Raw genomic sequence first — 12,956 nt, forward strand, 5'->3', positions numbered from 1 at the left:
CCTCCTCTGGTCCTGCTTGAGCATGTCCATCTCTTTCTTGTTCAGGGACCCCATAGCTGAAATGCAACAGGAGTATTTAGATACTTAACAGTGCAAACAGGTGTCTCCTTGGGTTTTCCAAAGCACTGGAGCACAGATTCAAATCAACAGTTAGACATCTGAGCAAGTTAGAAAGTCTCACCAAAACCTGCTTGTTTTACACACCTGGACAGTTTCCATATCTGCCTTGAAACTCCAGAAACACAAAACTTGATGGAACTCTACTGAAGTCTACATCATCATGCTATTTCTTACCCAGAACAAGATTGTCCCTTTCTCTTACAGATTAGTATTTTAAACACAGTTCCCCTTATAGTAATTCTGTATATAAAAATGCTTGGTTTACATTCCTTCTTTGAGTATTATACAGCTCTTCCTATTAAAACAAATAATTGATACATCTAACTGGTTTCAGCAGGGAAGAAAGGAGTAGGTGGTCTCATTAAGTACCCTTGTTTCATAAGAAAAGCATTTCTCATTGTCTTTACCCAGTGATATAAATGACCTTTGCCATGGAATTAATGAATGTATAAATCTTTCATAATATATTTTAATGTCCTGCTGATGGTAATCTTTATTATAACACAAAACAAAACAAAACAAAAAGATCTGCAAACAATAAATCTATTATTAAAAGCATATGATCCTTGCACTTTTATGAACAAGATTTTAATTTTTTTTTAATTCTCCTTATCTTATGCAGTAATAGAAGCTCACGTTTTCTTTCTTTATAATTATCCAAACAGCAGTCTACTGCCTTGTCCCACATAGAGTTAGATTTCCAAATGAAGATATTACACTGCCTTCTCACTCTGATGTGTCTGCCAAGTAATAACCCCAAAAATAAAATCTGAAGCTCCCACATTGCATGAGTTGCATGTGATTGAACACTTTATTTTATGAAATTTTTCAGTCTGCACATTTAATTTGCACCAGAAATAAAGTACTGTCCTGGCTAAAAATCCTGGGGGACTCTGATGTACAACTTTGTACTCTGCACAAAACTAGCAGGCTTAGGCCAGCAGTGATGCTTCATCTCTTATCTGCTACAACATTCAGGGAAGAAATGTGATGTCTGATATAAGACATGATTTTTTTTTTTTTTTTTCCATCTGACTTAGTTCACAACTATACTTCTAATCTCCTTGGTGAGTTTACTCTTTGTTCTTTTTTTTATTTTTTCAGTTATACTGTGCCACAATGCCAAAAAAAAAAAAAAAAAAAAACCAAAACCAAGAAAAAAAAAGCCAGATTTGTTGGGTCAGAGACAGAGCATGTCTAGGCAATGTAAAATTTACAATACTTGAGTAGAAAGTCCTGCATTCTGATTATTGCAGAAAGGTCTATTTATCTAAATACTAGTGGGCTGCTGTTTGCTGGCTAGCTGTGTGCTATATCTAATTCACTATGCAGAATACAAGAAAAGAAAGAGTACCTCAAACTGGTATCAAGTCCCCTAAACACATGTAACACATGTAACAGCAAGAAGCCAAAAGAGAAAAGTTGAAGGCAATGAGGAGTATGCATTCTCTTTCCTCAGTTTCTATGGTAAGGAACACATTGCCTGCCAGAAACCCTACCCTGAAAAAAGTTATGGGAACAAGAGGAAGATACAGCTGTCCCACCTTTGATAGAATAACTTCATAGGCGGAGTATAGGGACTCAAGTTTAAACCCAGTGATGTGATATGAAAATTGACCTTAATCGAGCACCTGTTGATTGGGCCAGGATGAACAGAAAGACGTGGCAAACTCTATCCTAAATTAGTCAGAGGTGAACTCATCTGCTCTGTCTCAGCAGTACAAGTCCCTTTGTTACAAGAGAAGTATAAATATCATCATCTCTCCTAATTCCCCTGGTAAACATGAACTCTTTTAGATTGGGAACGGGTAGAATAATCAACATCTTCTCATGTCTTTGAAGTTTTGTCACTGAGGAGCAGGTAATTTATAGAGTATAAAACAAGAAAACAACAGTTACTTTTTAGTAATGTTAGCCTGTAGTTAGAACACGTACCTGGTATGGGTTAATTTACAGTTCAGAAAGCTTGTAATTTATTAATCAATTATTTTATTTAGCTAGTTATTTATATAAAGGGTTGTTTGCTTTTCTCTTGTATATGAATATCTTACTTTCATTTCTATTCTTTCATTTTCATCATCTCTCCTGTCTGTTCATTCATTGGAACATGAGCCAAAATACAGACATATACTACCTTATCTCTACACAACCTTGCTGCATATAATACTCTCCCTACTTTTGCTGTTCTTTTTTATTTCTGTGACTGAAGAGCTTTTTTGTTATTTGTTTTAATATACTTTGAAAGGCCTAACTCAGCTTGGCTGTTGGCAATTCTTACATTATTTCTACACTTCATGACCTCTAAGGTGTACCTTTATTTGCTGATCAATCTTTTTTTTCCCTCGATTTCTCGTAGGCTTTATGCTTACTCTTAATGTCCTTTTCGAGGTGACTATACATCCAAATACATTTGGAAACCTTTCCTAAAAGTTTTGTTCTCACTTGCTTGATGTGCAAGTTTCAGATAACTTTTCCTTGCTGACTTAAAGAGTTTGGAGGAATCTGTCACACTGCAAGCCCCTGAACTCTTTGCTTCCATTGACTTCACTTGCTTGTTCATGTAATTTGTCAAAGTTTTCCCCTTTAAAATTGAGTAACCCAGCTGAAGACCTCCTTTTGCTTATTTTCCATTTAATTCATATTCAATCAATTTATGACTGCTGACTTCAAGGGTATTTCAATATTATTATTATTTTCAGTTGATGCACAGGATTAAAGAAGTGTTTGGCAGGCTAGCTGAAGCAGGAGCAGTAATTCCAGCTGGGCATCTGGAAATCATCGTCATGTCCCTTGTGCATGCAGAGATTAACACTACTTCATATGTTTGTCAAATATTTGTATTTGTGGAAATCATTGAAATAATTGTGAAAATGCCACAAAGTCTTGGCCTGTAGGTGGTATCTGTCTGTTGATGCTCTTGATGGTTGATTATAAACAGATACAGAGAATGATGCTTCTAGGATGATCTGGATCTTCTATTTATGATTTGCAGTTACACTGTACATATGCCTATTCAATACAGTGAGAATAAATGTGATTTAATACAAAGTTACACAGGGTAAATGTGCAAGAATTCAGAGGGGTTACAGTCCCTAACCCTGCACTGCATTACATATATGAATATTTTTCTGCCTTTTTTCTTCAGTTTTCTATGGTTATGTTTACCTCACATGGTACAACATGTGAAGAGGGAAGGACCTGTAACCTGATATGCTGTGCTCTATTATGGTCGAAACTACCTGTCCACATTGTGTTTCTACTGTCTGTGATGCCTGTGACAGCTGTCAATCACACATTGTATGTGCACACATATACAGAGCTCATTTTTGGAGGCCCTTTCATCCGCTCACCTTGCAGGTGGTGAGCTTCAGATGATGTCCTGCTGCGCTGAGAGGCAAACAATTTTGCCTACACCAGCTGGTTTGGTTCCATAAGACTCCCAGTATAGACGCAAGGCAAATTCACATCAGAAAGAATCTCTCTTTTGCACTAAATCACTAATGCAATCATACTCACTGAGTTTGCCTTCCCAGACAAATTCTTCAGTAAGGTGGGATACATCTAGATGCTGCCATTTTCATTGTACATATACACAGCTGAGACAAACATCTGAAATTCCAGTCTGTGGAACAAAACAAGTATTCTTAAAGGGCATCATGTATCTTGTCCTAAAAGCTATATTTAACGGAAGTTTGGTGAATTATGCTAAAAGTGCTTATTTATTCTTACTTGCCATGGAAAGTACCTAGAATGACTGGTTCTGATGGTGCTATCTACCTTGTAGACATCTGAAATTAGATGCCATGAGCCCTTCTCTTCACCTTGACTTTTTTTTCAACTTACTTGTTACTTATATCTTCAGTTCCCTCCCATGCTCATATCCACTTACATGTCTAGCTCTAAGAAATATTCTAACTTTATTTAAGTAAATGTTTGAGCATAACACATGCCCTGAAACTTCTGTAGCAAGCCATTTTCCCAGTGACTTTTGCTGTTGTGATGTCCGTTGCTATCTCAGACACAATTACCACTTTATTTCTTCTTTCTTGTTCGTACTTTTAAAGGCAAAAGGATGCCAACAAACAGAATTCTCCCTAAAGAGATCCATAAAAACAAAGTCCCTAAAACAGCAACAAAATACCCCATAACCTCTGTTTTATCAGCCTTTGTTGGTTCCCTTAAATCCTGCCATCTTGATTTTCTAAGACTCCTGTTCAGGTTCAGCCTGTTTTTAAGCCTATGGTTCAACTGCCCATAAGCAAGTTGAGAAGTTAGACTCACCTTGAAGTTACAAGGATGCTGTTTACTGACTGTGTGCTCTCCCAGACACAGCTATGAAAGTGAAAACCCCAAAGCAGCTAAACTGCCTAGTCACAGACAAAAAGGAACATTCACTTACCTGCAAGGCAAAAAGGATTTATTCTTTTCTCACCAAGGACTAAGTTGAAAGTTTAATGTTTGGTCCCTGTTGGTATTTGAATGCAGTTTTGCTCTTCAAGAAGCCTGTGCAGCACTGGGTCTATTACTATGTCACCTTGCATACTGCTAACTTTTTCCACTTTTATGTCAGTAAGTCAGACCACCGGCTTTGGGATGCCTGAAAAATAAGAAAACTTCTAAGAAATTGGAATGAAGGAGTCTTCCAAATTGCACCTTTTTTCTCTCACTACAGATCATTTCTCTTCAAATCTTGTTAATCTGGAAAACATTTGCTGGTAGCTGAGAATAAAATTGTATATCAAAGGAATCAATCTTTAAGTGTGCAGCTTTGGGTGCCGTCTCCAAGTTCTTACTGTTTTACCTGCACAAGGAAAGGAAGTAAAGCAATTTTAATTGATCCCAAAGCAATCAAGAGATCTGTCAAGCACTGACACAATAGAGAAGGTGTTCAACAAGCCTCCTCTAAAGTAATCTTATCTGTCAAAAAATAGGCATTAGTCTAAAAAGCAGTAAATTCTCTTATCCCAACAAATGGGAGGAGTTTGACAAAAAAAAAAAAAAAAAAAAAGGAAGACTAGAACAAACAAACAAACAAATATAAATATTTAGACTAAAATTAATGTATCAGGTAATTGTTTTAATTGGGAGTGTTTGTCTATTCAGTGACATTTCTGCAAAAATGCATGCATTAAAGGAATACGGAAAATTCCCTTGGGTGGGCCAAAATAAAATTTCCATTTTTTCAGGTCACTCTTAGCCTCATGCATCATCACGTCTTCACAAGCTTTATCACTCCAGTAACACAATGGCTATTTATCACTGAATCAACAAAGAACTGAACTTTCTCTTTACTTCTTTTCTGATTCTTTCCCAGCCATTTTGCTCCTTTTTGTGTGTTTGTGTTTTTCTTTGTTTTTCACCCAACTCAGAGGTACTGTACTGCACGGTTATCAGCATGATGAGAGGAGACAGGCTGTCTAGCTCTGCCCAGTCTTAAAAAGACTGGTAAAGAAAAGGGGCTTGACTAGATAAGCCAGATGACATCCCAGACCTGGGAAGTGAGCCAGGGTCCAGAGCAACATCTGCTGTGGCCAGGATGCCAGCCCAAAGCATCCATCCGTGACTGACCAGTCGCCTTGGATCCTGAGAACATCAACAAGCATTTCATTTCCCCTACCTTTACCATCCCCTTATTTTTTCCCCACTGCTGTCTAGTGTTTTGACAAAGGCAAGGGAAATTACCATAGTTCACAACTCAAAATTAAATGTGAAAACCAACCCTTTCCTCCTCACCAAGAAAGACTACTTGACAAAATAAGAGACTGTAATGCCATCCTTTATTTTAAATAATCTGGCACATTTTTAATGTGTACATTATTCATATCCACTGAATTTTGGTATAAGATCTTTTTTCATTCTTTGCGTGTTTGTGGTTAATTCATCCTATTCAGAGACAGATGTAGCATGGATTGAAAAAAGGAGGTTGTCTCAATGTGGCTTTGAAAACAGTGTCGCACTATAGGGGTACCATCTGCTATACTAAGCTGAACCAGTATAGGAGATCTAAAGCCCCCTTTTCCAACTGGTAAATAAACACTTTCTATTCAGACTGTATCTAAAAATCAGGACGAATTTTTTTAACATATTTTCCATCAGCTGAAATCCATATGTCATGCTTGACTTTTTCTGTGACAGAAGCATCTTAAGATATTTTTCTGTCTTGAGTTAATTTATTCTATCTAAACTAGAAAAATATAAGAAGCCATTGCAAACTTCTCTCTGTCATTTGTTCTCATGACAAAAATTCATCAACTGGGTTTTGTCCCTGGAGGAATGTATTCAGAGAATATATGGGGGAAAAGAGGTAGACAGTGTGTGAGCAGAGGTGGAATAACTTAGTTATAAGTTTGATCCATTGAGGATTTCCCTATATAACACCAGATTTGTTTTGAAATCTCACTCCTCACATGTGCATTTTATTTAACAGAATCACAGAATCATCTAGGTTGGAAAAGACCTTGAAGATCACCCAGTCCAACCATTAACCAAAGATTAAAAGTTTCCAACTACACCAGATCCCTCAGTGCTGGGTCAACCTGACTCTTAAACCCCTCCAGGGATGGGGACTCCACCACCTCCCTGGGCAGCCCATTCCAACGCCCAACAACCCCTTCTGGAAAGATACGCTTCCTAATATCTAGTCTAAAACTTCCCTGGTGCAATTTGAGGCCATTCCCTCTTGTCCTATCTCTTGTTACTTGGTTAAAGAGACTCATTCCCAGCTCTCTGCACCCTCCTGTCAGGGAGCTGTAGAGGGCGATGAGGTCTCCCCTCAGCCTCCTCTTCTCCAGTCTAAACCCCCCCAGTTCCCTCAGCCGCTCCCCAGCAGACCTGTGCTCCAGACCCTGCCCCAGCTCCGTTGCCCTTCTCTGGCCACGCTCGAGTCATTCAATGGCCTTTTTGGGGGTGAGGGGCCCAAAACTGAACCCAGGAATCGAGCTTGAACACGTGCTGGAGGTCACCTGCTTGTGCACTGTCCCCCTTCATGTCCAGTTTTCGCAAGGAGGAGGGTGAGTCATGGATGAAGCCATACTGCTCTTAAATGTGGACAAGCAGGGAAACAGAATGATGGGACAAAGCACAAAGAGTGCTTGTACCACCATGTGGGTTCAGCCCTACTGTCCAGTCAGGCTGCCTGCCAAGACAAGAGGAAGGACACTTAAATAAAACCTCAGTCAAGAGGCATCTTGTGGAGAGCCCAGGTAAAATGTGGATCCATTCCTGATAGTACTTGGAAGCTTGATCCAAGATGCACTGAAACCAGTATCAATACAGAAATTATTTTCAGGGGATGCTTGAAGTGCATGAACTTACCACACTGAAATAAAGGGGAGTGAAGCAGTTACAGGAAGTTGAGGGGTGCGAGGAGGGACTCCTAAGGGCCTGAAAAGTACTAAGAATAATCAAAAAGGAGGGGACAGGAGGGCAGGAGCTGAGTGGCAGATGTTTGCTTGCTCTGAAGAATAAAAGTAGCAATCACAAAAATCGATAGTGAGCCTTATTAAAGGTGAGATAGGTGCTTTCACTCTGAGGTTTTGTTTGGTTGTTTTAGACTTAGATACCTCACAGGACACGAATTTCAGACCCAGCATCTCTAGAGATCCCCTTCTTGTATCGCAAAGCATTCCCTATGGAAATCTGCTAGTTTCAAATGTACTTTCTAGTTCTGAGTTGGGGGAGATAAAGTGAGAAGAGAGGGAAAGAAAAGGGGAAGAACCAGGCAAGAAAAGGCAAGAGAGAAGAGAAAAATATTAAAGTTTTTAAGGAAGAAGAGAGTCAGGGAAGAGGACAGGCGGGGAAGGAAGAGAGGAAAGAGAGAAAGGCAAGGGTCTCCTTATTCCTTAGTAGTGTATGTCTCCTTGCTTTCGATTTTCAGATTCATTCCATTTTTCTCTCAGACCATGTGCTTCTAAACAATCTGTACAATTTCCCTACAGTGAAAACCTCCTCTTAGAGAGCTGCAGCGAATATTATCCCAGGGTCTCAAAAATGCCAATAAGAGAACAAATAATATTTGTTCATAATAGTGTTCAGTGCAAACCATGACTGATTAGTGTTATGTGTGACATCAACAGAGACAGTAATCAAGGTTACTTTAGCATTGATTTTTTACAGAGGTGAAGCCTCTTTGATGTATTACTCCATCAACACCTTCAGAGCCAAACTTTGCACATGAAATTAATCCAAATTAATTAGAACATTTGTAGATAGTGCTGGGCTCCTTTATGTTGCAAAATAAATATTAATTCAGTGGCATTTTTTTCACCTTGTGCAGCTTGTGTGGCTAGGAAGGGAAAAAGAACCCTATTGATCAGTGCACTGAAATATGTTAGAAAGTTTCAGCACCTGAGGTGATCTGAGAGGCTGCTTGCCTGGAATCAGCTCAAGGGCTAATAGGGAAATTCAGGAAACTGGACCCAAATTGTATTGACTTTAGTGGTACACCTAGTCATGGAAAAAGTATTGTTTCCATTATATGAAAGGAGGTAAAGTTACCCTTGAGCTTTTCACAAAATATACATAAAACAGTGTACTGTGACACTGCCTTACAGGGAAGATGTGCCCTGGGGGCACTTATTCAGAGGTATCTTTACAATTCAGAGACATATTTATTCAGGAACTTCTAGTATTAGTGGGTTTTTTACTAGTGTAATGAATGAATAAGTTCCTGTGACTTATGTTTGGCTGTCTTCAACTGTTCTCCTCTGGAAAGGGAAGAACCCCTGTGGAACAACACTACTCCTTCAGAAATAGACACCAAATCCTATTTGCCTGGGCAGTGCTGTTTTCTTCTGATTCCCAGAGTCTGGGACCCTAATTCTGATTCCCAGAAGAGCACGGTGGGGACTGGGAGGAAAGATGGACAAGGCAGAGGGGATTCCCGCTGTTTGTTACTTTAAACATTTAAAATCTAATGTTGTAATCCTCCGGTGTTGGTGCATGGTTCTTTATACTGAATATACAGGGAACTTTGTGAACTTCTACAAGAGTCTCAACCTACTTAAGACTCTTGAACTCACTACACTCAATCAATATAAATACATTATACCTCCAGAGACAATGTCACATCTTGATTACTTAAGTGAGAATAGAGTGCAAGAAAACTACATTTTTTTTTTCAGCATGTGTGGTGGAACAGAACCATGTGGCTATAGTCAGTCGCATTTTTCACCGAGTCAAAAAAAAAACCCAAAATAAAAGCGAAACTAATAGTTAAAACCATTCAGATTTAAACATCAAATAAGTTGTCAAAATCCTGCCTAGGAAAAGTAACAATAAAGAGTCTCTAACTTGATTAGGCTCTTTGGAACCTCATCAAAGGATAAATAAATGAGTGCTTGCATTATTACAGTAATGCTTGGATGGCCATTTCCTCACCAAATTTAGTCATCACATAGCATTATCCCAGGAACAATAAACCTTTTTCTACAGCTCATTATTCTCTGAAAGGATGAATTTGAGACCATTCTATGCTCACATCCCAGCCTATGCTGTCTGAGTGGCACCAGAGAGGTGAGTCAGTGAAACACTGGTCCTGTCCCAGGGAGGAAATGCAGAAATGCTAAGTGGTGCACAGAAGTGGGCTGCAGGAGAAGGTGACTTCAATGAGTCTGTGCTTCCTCCTAAATCAAGAGAGAAAAATCAGCTGGGGAGTAAATTCCCAGTGACTCCAGTGAGCACAGGAGCCTGGCGGCTGAGGCCCCTGCTGTTGTGTGGTGACAGCTGTGGCAGGGACTCTGCAGGAGTGTGTGCTGCCGCAGGCACACAGTCAGCACTATTAACATTAGCCTGAAGCAGCAGTAACTCCTGCTGGGATATCTGTCCCGTATGCCAAGGATCATCATGATGGCAGGGATTCTGCCTGCTCCAAACTTCAATTCAATACCTCAGTGTTATCCTTAATGGGGTCCCAGATAAAGATGATGGGTAGAACAGCCTGGAATCTAACAGCCATTGCATCTAACATGCAATGATCTCCAGAAAATCAACAACATGTCTTACTGTCAGCCTGCTTCCTTAAACAATAGGTTGAGACAACAGGTTTAGTTGGGGATGGGAATAAAGGACCTGGTCCTACTTGCCGTGTGTTGGCTACTTATTCCTGAACACAGAAGGTATCCCCCATGGAGAATTTGGATTTGGATTCCTGTCCTTTGCACTAAATAATAGGAATGGAGCTTATTATGTAAACTTTTGGTTGCTACAGTGGAATCCCACTAACGTATTATAGAATGAAAGTTAATCTGGATAGGTAAAAAGATGATGGATACCCTGATTCTCCACCTAGTTGTATGGGTGACCGAATTCTTCTGGTAAAAGATTCTGAGTCTGGTTACGTGTTCATGCAATACCCAAAAGAATGAAGATCTGTACGTAACAAATAACTTACTGCTGGTAATAAGAACGATGAAAGACAGAGATAGATGGTCTGAATTTCCTTAGTATCACAGCAGTTTTATGTTGTAGACCTCTTGTTAATTTACCTCTGATTCATAGTGGTGTAAACAAGAGGAGGAACACAGTCTATGCATATATACAGCATTAGTATTTTGACTGTATCCATGTCTTTGGATTTGCATGTGAATATGAAATAATTCTATGCAAGTATGGGATGGGATTTAATTGTTTTCTCAAACAATGTATCCTTATCTTTCTGGAAGCAGTTCAGACCATCAAAGAGTTGTTGCTGATGAACTCACTAATTAGTTTCCAATACTTAACCTTGTATTTCACTTCATTACTGGTGCTCTGTTCCCTCTAGTTTTACATTTGGTATCAGAAAGTTCATTTAGAATCCAGTCAATCTTCCAATGCCAGCTCTGCACTTTAAATTTTTCATTCAGTAAGGACACAATGGGAATAATGTTTGTATCTGTCAAGGAGACGCATGAAAACTTTTGAGTTGCATTGTCTAGAGAAAAAAAAAAAAAAACAAAAAACAAAAAACAAACACAAAAAACAAAAAACAGGAAGATGGGACTCAAAAAAGAGTAGAATAGAATTAAGTCACTAAGGACTGACTGGCTATTAGGGTAATAATAATTTATGGGCAACCAACAGGTTTATAAAACTAGAGAGCTGAAATCCTTAGATTAAGATTTTATTTATAAATGACACCATCAGATAATTGATTTTATTATGTTTTGTTTCCTTTAATACTTCACTGTTTACATTATTATCTTAGTAGCTAGGAGATAAATGTCTTCAGAAAGGAGAGAAGTGGCAATTCAGTGTTTAATTGTCAATATTGAATCTGACGATCTGCATATGCACAAGGTTCAGGACATCTGGGTCTCCTGAGTTGAGGAGAGCTTCAGGGTCTCTATTCAGCTCTGTAAAGGGGAACAGTATTGAGCAAGTGAAAACATGTTTCATGCTGGTCAGCTCTCTGCAACGTAGTTTGTGTAACTTCACTTTTTAAAACCAATTCACATAAGAAATAGGGTCTAGAAGCACACAATGAGGCTAATTAATCAACAGAGCAGCTTAAGGTTGTTCTGGATTCTCATTCAGTGGAGATATTTAAATGAAGATTAGATGTTTTCTGTTTTGCCTCTAGAAAGACACGCTTTTAGACTTGGAACAGGATCAAAGTCAAAGTCAGGAGGTCCCCGAGCCGACATTATTCCAGAGATTATAATATACCCCGCTGGCCTTACATTTTATGAATTCTTATTTTTTCAGGGTGCATCAGTACACTGTAGCTCTTCATGTACATGCTTTACAAGGACTATTGTTGTCAGTGACATTAAGCCTTCTCGTGTGAACAGTGCATTTGGTACAAACAGGCTCTGTCTCTACACGATGGCCTGGGAACACTTCTGGGCTCTGGGTAAGGATGTATGTCTTGGCTGTGGTTGCCACTCTGTTGGAACAAGACCTGAATTTGTACCAGTGCTTTCACTCTCTTCCTTCCCTTCTGTGCACTGATTTTCACAGAAGGAAAACAGGCAATCCAGCAGGACTGAAATCATGGTGGGCCTGGCCAGCTTCCCAGTCTGGATGATTTGGGAAATCAGGACCTGGAGGCATAACACTGGTTATGCCACAGGTCATTTTAGCTTGGTCTCCATCCAATTATAATGTATTTTTCTGTCTTGAATATGTATCTATCACCCTGTTTTTCTCTGTTTAGGCTCATCCATTATTTTCTTTTCCAGAAGACAGAGAGAGCCCCAGACTTCCCAGATCTGACTGTGCAGGGTTTGATGCGAATATATAAGGAATGCCACAAAAGTATCCCCAGTATTCTGTGATGCCTAGACAATTTGGCAAAGAAATGCGATGACAGATGATTTGGAAGGAATGTAAGAGGGATGAGAAGGTATGTCATGCAGCATTGTGATTCTGAGCAACAGTCCAAAGAAGTCATGAAGAGACAGACACCTACTGACTTTGGTACTGAACAAGACAGTTTAGATACAGTTAGCAGGTTTCCATTCAAATATTTTTAATGTAGAGATATCAGTGAAAGATTGTTGTGACATCAGGAATCCCTGTTGGATCCTTTTTTATACGTGAGAAAAATGTACCATCATCATGTTAATGACTCTCTAGGCAATTCCTTTGGGAATTTTTCACAATTTACTAAAACCACTGATTGGACATGACATCCTTTGGGACTTTATTAACTGTTGATACTTTTCTGATTTCAGGAAATTTTGCAGTGGAATTTATTCCATCTTTTCAACCACACACAAGGTATTTCAGTTGCTTAAATTGTATGTCTCAATATTTGTATGTTCTGAGTAAAGAGGCATCTTGTGACTGAATTCACAACATACTGACTCATGAATTTGATAGGTTGCAGACTGCATATTTACAGCCTAGCAGGG

This window comes from Athene noctua, chromosome Z, assembly GCF_965140245.1.
Source record: "Athene noctua chromosome Z, bAthNoc1.hap1.1, whole genome shotgun sequence".
Classification (NCBI taxonomy): domain Eukaryota; kingdom Metazoa; phylum Chordata; class Aves; order Strigiformes; family Strigidae; genus Athene; species Athene noctua.